Source organism: Sus scrofa, chromosome Y (assembly GCF_000003025.6).
Source record: "Sus scrofa isolate TJ Tabasco breed Duroc chromosome Y, Sscrofa11.1, whole genome shotgun sequence".
Lineage (NCBI taxonomy): Eukaryota > Metazoa > Chordata > Mammalia > Artiodactyla > Suidae > Sus > Sus scrofa.
The window spans coordinates 21,876,642-21,883,689 of record NC_010462.3 but is presented as its reverse complement, the minus strand read 5'-3'; the positions used below and the strand labels follow the sequence as shown (position 1 = coordinate 21,883,689).

At 39.5% G+C, this 7,048-nt stretch overlaps 1 pseudogene; it reads right to left on the bottom strand.

The window, feature by feature from the left end:
- On the bottom strand, positions 1,836–3,472 carry LOC110257956 (annotated as a pseudogene).

Here is a 7,048-nt window from a genome sequence, read left to right as displayed (position 1 = left end):
ATGGGTGGTTTTTCCTTCAGCACTTAAATGTATATAGAAACATACATAGCTTTAATTCTTCATTAGTATATGTTAACATTGGTATAATGCTTTGGCAAAGAGAGTTGTGTAGCATAATACAAAAGAAAACTATGGTAAGCTATGGTTTCGTTACAACATTTGCAGTATTTTTTCAGTTTGACCATGATAGTGAAAAGTGAAATGTTTTTGAAAAGTACTTTGGGGTATGAGAACAAATATCAGTCAACATTTTTGTATACGCTGATGAAGTGAAGTGGAGGGAAAATATTTTTCTTTCTTTTTTTTTTTTTTTGTCTTTTTGCTATTTCTTGGGCCTCTCCCATGGCATATGGAGGTTCTCAGGCTAGGGGTCCAATCGGAGCTGTAGCCACCAGCCAATGCCAGAGCCACAGCAACGCAGGATCCGAGCCGCGTCTGCAACCTACATCACAGCTCACGGCAATGCCGGATCGTTAACACACTGAGCAAGGCCAGCGACCCAACCCGCAACCTCATGGTTCCTAGTCGGATTCGTTAACCACTGCGCCACGACGGGAACTCCCTGGAAAATACTTTTCTAATTAGCCTAATGTGCCATTAATTATGCTATATCTACTCACCAGGTAGTGTTTCCATGGAGACAATCACAAATGGTAAAGGACTTGATGCATTTAGTAGCATTTGTCTTTTAAAAACCAGTATGTAAAAGGCGTAGACTTGTTCTTATTATATAAACCTATCTACATGTATTTTGATATAAAAGGCAAGTCCTAGAATTCATAGACACAGATTCAGAACATAGAAAATGAGTTTCAGGTACAAAGTCTTCATGCAAATGTGTTACCTACTAGTCATGGGAGATTTACTGAGAATGGCCACAAAACAAAAAATGATGGTATGGTGCTGGACATGAAGCAGATGCAGAAAACACGTGCTTCTTAACAGATTTACTCCTAAGGCTTGTTTCTGTTTCAGCGTGCCTATCATGGAAGTAATGGTTGTTTTCAATGCCAACTGCTTTTATTCTCCTTGCTGCAAAAGGGCAAAATGAGAGAAGTCTTAAAGTTTTATACACAATGTAATATAGTAAAAATCATTTATTTTAAAGTCAAATGAAAGGAGACCACATTTTATATGCATGTTATTGACTTATATATAAGATTAAAAAAAAACCCACATATACTACAGAAAGCAACAACAGCTTTCTTCATAGGTACCATTCTTGTGTATGTATTTGTTCTTTTTGGGTTGCAAGTGCAGCATAGGGAAATTCCCAGGCTCGGTGCACACATGTAGCTGCAGCTGCTCTGGCAATGATGTGATATATGCAGGATCTGAGCTGCATCTGTGGTCTACAATCCTCAGTTTGCCTCAAAAGCCTAATCCTTAACCGCTGGGCAGGCAAGGGATGGGACCCATATCCTTGCACACATGTTGGGTTCTTAACCTGCTGAGAGAGAGCAGGAACTCTGATGTAAGTATCCTTAATATTATGCTACTTTACTCTCTGTGGCATTGGATCATATTGAAGTTGCTTTGGGAAGAAAAACAAGTAATGGAGAATTTTATTAAGTAAAAAAACCTCATGATTATTAATTAAGCCTAGTGACCTGGATTAGTTTGTGTTTGTTGTTTGCTTGTTTTGGGTGATTTCAAAGTTTGGAATTGTTTTTTCTTTTTTCTCCTGGGGAAATGCAACAAACAAGGACATGCAATAAACTCTCAGATAGCCTTCAATATTAATCATTGACTAGGTATTTCATTGAGTTGGATTTTTCCAGCTTCATTCATTTTATTCCTCTAATATAAAATTATGTGGTGAACACAGTTGAAGCCTAGGCCCTCTGCACAGAGGTTCTCATGTGGGTACTCACAAGGTGCTCAGTGAATTCCTGAGAAGCAGACTTGGAGAACACCATCTCTCCAGAGATTAGGAGTGAGATAGCTGTACTCTTGGAAATGGCATCAAAGGTGGCCTCAGGGGAGTTGCCCAGCTTGGCAGTGCAGCCCCTGGTAGAAGTGTAGCAGTCATCAATTCCATCATCAGCAGTAGCTTCTTAGGACAGGGGCTGAGACAATGCCAGTGGCCCTGGGGGCAGGGAAGAGGCACACCAGCATGGAGCCACAGTGGAAAGGCACTTTGCAAGGGATGATATGTGGCTTGCCAATCTTGTCCCCGAGGAGCCTGCACACTGCACTTGGATGATGGAGAGCTTGGCCAGAATGATGGCCCCATGGGTGGCAGTGGATACCAGCTTAGAGCATTTGGCACCAAAACCAATGTGTCCTTGGTAATCCCTAGTGGCGACAAATGTCTTGAACATGGTCCTCCGACCAGCAAATTCTGCTTCTGCACAGGCATCATCTTCATAGACTGGTCCTTGAAGGATGCCCCCAGGAAAAGTCGATGATCTCAGATTCTTTGATGGGCAGAGCAAAGAGAGAGATCTCTTGCAGAGACTCGATCTTCATGTTTTTGAGTCGGTGGGCCACCTTGGTGATTGGGAGCTTTGTCTTCCTTGTCCTCAGCTCTGCCCCCACAAGCTCCCCATCCTTGTCCTCATCTGCCTGGGCCATGACCCTGGCATCCCTGCAGCTCTGGAAGCCTTTGTGGAAGAACCTTGGTCTCCAGCTGTAGGTGCCCAAAGCCTCCAGCCTTCCTGGAGCCTCTGGCCCCTCCCACAACACCAGCATCATCTGCCTTTTAGTGTTTTCATGAAGAAGCGAGTTCTAGATTTTTGAGGTTCAACTGGTTTTATAGAAATTGATCTGTATTGGAAAACTGAGTGTGGTTTGTAGGTATTTCCTTCTAGGGTTTAGCTTTTCTTGTCATCCTTTTAACAGAGACTTCCAAAGAACACAATTTTAAAAATATTTAGACTCAGTTTGTACTCACTTGTTAATATTTTCTTTTATGGACAATGCATTTGGTATCAAATCTGGCATTTTGCCTAATCCTAAATTTGAAAAAATCTTACTTTCATTTTTTCTCCAAAGATTTGTATAGGTTTTACATTTTGTGTGGAATCTTGCTCCAATTTACGTAATTGTTCACTGTGGTGATACCTAAATTTTTGTTGTAGTTTGTGTGTGATGTTCATCTATTTCAATACTTTGACATTTGTTGTTGTTTGCCTATGATAGTCACCTGCTCAAAAGATTACCATATCTCCATTAAATTGTGTTTGCACTTTTGTGTAGAAACACATAGATGTGAGAACATGGTTATGTTTTTGAGCTCTTTATTCTGTCTGACAAAACAGGGAAGGTTTTATTTCTTGTTTCTGTCCAATTTATATCTGTCTCTGCCAGTTAAATGCAGTCTTCTAGCCACCATTGCTTTGCTGGGATTTTTATATTAGTTGGGTTAAATCTGAAACTCAAGGAGCCATTTGACTAGAATCCATTATTTTCAAAATACCTTGAATCTTCCAATCCACTGATATACTTCCAATCCAGAGTGCAGCTCCATATTTTCTTCATTTTTTAATCCCCAGCCCCAGAAATTGGTATATTTTCACTTCTTTTGTAAACAATTTGTAATAGTACTGCACTTTTAATATCCGTGTCCCTTTGTTAGGAGTACATGTTTGTTATGTTGATCTAGTATTCTGTGTCTGTTCTGAACTCTCTGATTCTGTGAGTTTCTTAGTATCCTATGGTATATTTATAGGTGTGCAATCATATCTGAAAACGGGGAAGGTTTTCTTTCCTTTCTTTCTTTCTTCCTTTCTTCCTTTCTTTCCTTTCTTTCTTTCTTTCTTTCTTTCCTTTCTTTCTTTTCCTCTTTCTTTCTCTCTTTCTTTTTTATTTTTTTGTCATTTTGTCATTTCTTGGGCCGCTACCTCGGCATATGGAAGTTCCCAGGCAAGGGGTCTAATCGGAGCTGAAGCCACTGGCCTACACCAGAGCCACAGCGACGCTGTATCCGAGCCGCCTCTGCAACCTACACCACAGCTCACAGCAATTGCGGATCATTAACCCACTGAGCAAGGGCAGGGATCGAATCCAAAACCTCATGTTTCCTAGTTGGATAAGATAACCACTGCGACACAATGGGAACTCCTCTTTCTCTCTTTCTTTCTGTCTTTCTCTCTCTCTTTCTTTCTTGCTTGCTTGCTTTCTTTCTTCTTTCTTCTTTCTTAATTTCTTTCTTTCTTTCTTCCTGATCTACCTGCTTTTTACATCTTCTCATAGTATGTTACCTAGATCTTCCTGGCCATTACTAAGTGGTGATGGCAGACACTTTACTCCATTTCTGGTTTTAGAGGGAAATTGTTCAGTCTTTCATCATTAAATATATCATTATAGAGTTTTCATAGGTGTTTTAAGTGGAGGAAGTTCACTTCCATTCACAGTTCAAACTTCACATGTTCAAATCAAGACTGAGTGTAGAATTTTGTCAATTTTTTCTTCACTGGCTGTTGTATCAAGTGTTTTTTCCTCTTCCATCAATTTAACATGGCAGAGTGTTTGAATCCATCCACAATGATTTTAGAGTTATCAACCAGTCTTGCATGATTGAAACAAATGGCAGTGATCATGATCTCTGTGCGTGTCTCTCTTGTGTATATATATCTCCAAGTAAATACTTCGCCTGGGATTCTTTGCATCTCTGGCCATGATGGGATTTGGACTTTTTTTATATTGCTTTTTTCTAATTTTGGAGTAAGGCTAATACTGCCTTCATTAAATGAATGAACATGTGCCCCCCACCCTTTAATGTTTTCGAGGTGATCATAGAGAACTGATGTTAATTCTTACACTGTTTGGTGAAATTTTGCAATTTCTATCTCATTATGTAGAATCGGTGTTAATTCTATAAATGATTGGCAAAATACTCCAGTATTGACCATCTAGGTCTGCAGACTTCTCTTAAACATTTAGTCATAAGATGTAAGTAACTTTTTTGGCAACCCTGTGGTATGCAGAATTTCAAAAGCCAGGGACAAAACCCTCACCATAGCAGTGACCTGAGCCACTGCAATGACAATGCCAGATCCTTACCCTTCTGAGCCACCAGGGAACTCCTTAGAATTGAGTATCATTTATAGTGGAGAAGTTATCTCAACTGTGTCAGTGTATGCTTTCTGAAGAATTTGTTCATATCACCTATGTCTTAATCTTATATGTTCATAGTATTCACATTTATATTTTTGTTACTACTATTATTACTGCAGGGATGTAGTGAAAGCACACTTCCTTCTTGATTCTATAAAATGTCTTTCCCTTCTTTTTGTTGGGTAGTTTAGATTTTATCACTTTTATTGATCTCTTGAAAGAATCAGTTCCTTGGTTCATCAAAATTTCTTTTTGTTTTTTGGACTTTTTCCCCATTCTTTGGCTGTTCCTGTGGCATATGGAGCTTCCCAGGCTAGGGTTCAAATCAGAGCTGTATCTGCTGGCCTATGCCAGAGCTACAGCAACTCAGGATCCATGCCATGTCTGCAACCTCCACCACAGCAAAATGCAATGCCAGATCCTTAACCCCTGAGCAAGGCCAGGGACTCAACCTGCAAACTCATCCTTCCTAGCCAGATTCATTAACTACTGAGCCACAATGGGACTCCTCATTAAAATGTCTTATTTCTCTTTCATTTCACTTAATTTTTTTAAACTTTTAAATTGCTTTCCTTTTATCATTTCGGCCTTTTTTTTCTTTATGTAGTTCCTTGTAGAGGATGTTTAGATTAGTAACAGACCCATTTTATCTTTTCTAAAGTTTGCATTTTGTGTCATGAATTTTCCTCTCAGCAATGCTTTGCTGCATTTATATCTCAATTGATAGGCTGTAGTTTCTTTTTTCTTTGATTGAGGGTAGGATTTTGCTTTTCTTGACAGTTCTTTGACCCTGGGCTTGGGAAAAGATTCTTGCTTGAACTGTGGACTAGCTTCCAAGTGTGTGGTGCTTTTCCTATTCTGCTTATCTTACTTTTGTACAGTATGGCTGGACAGCCCATTGCATGGTTTTGAATCTTTCAGTTTGTTGAGGTGTAGTTTTTGGCATAGGTGTAGGATTCATGGGCCCTTGGACATAGTGTGTATTCTGAGTTAGGTAGAATGTACTATAAAGTTAGACTGCCTTGGTTAGTGATGTTTATTTGTCCTTTTTTTAATAGCTGCACTCATGACATATGGAAGTTCCCAGGCTAGGCATCAAGTTGTAGCTGCAGTTGCCAGCCTATGCCACTGTCATAGCAATGTTGGGTCTGAGCTGTGTCTGTGACCTGTGGCAATACTGGTAGCTTTAACCCGTTGAAGGAAGCCAGGGATCAAATCCTCCTGAAGACTCTTTATGGTTCTTACCCTTCTGAGCCACAATGGGAACTCCTGGTATTGTTGAGTTCTGTATCTTTGTTAGCTTTCTGCCAAGTTCTATGAACTGAGAATAACATTGAAATGTCCTGTTGTAATTTTAGATTTGTCTATTTCTTCCACTCTTTTAGGTTTACTGCACATGTTCAGGTACAAAGACATCCCAGATTGCGGTGTTGTTTTCTTTAGGGTTTTGTTCATTTATCATTATACAGTATCTTTCCATGATATTATCTTTTCTCTGAACTGATTTATCTAATATTAATAGGTTTAAGTATTCTTGGTTTTCTTTCATCAATTTTTCTTTCTATCTTTGTTCCACTTTTCCCTTTCAATCTGTCTCGATTGTTTGATTGAAATGAATTTCTTATGAACAGGTTGTAAGTGGATCATGTTTTCGATTTCTGCTGATGTCTTTATGTTGTTGTATGATTTAATGACAATTATGTCATGGCTTTCTAAAAATTATTGTTATGATTGTGGGCTACTTGAAGAGAATTTCAAAATCTGCTTTGATATACCTACATTAAAAAAACAAGGTTGTCCCTGGGCATGTGGACGTTCCCAGGCCAGGTATTGAATCTGAGCTCCAGGTGCAATCCTATGCCACAGGGAGAATGCTGGTTCCTTGAACACTCTTTGCCAGGCAAGCCATAGAACATGCCCCTCTGCAAGGACCCAAGATGCTGCAGTTGGATTTTTAACAGACTGCATCACAGCCAGAATACCTACT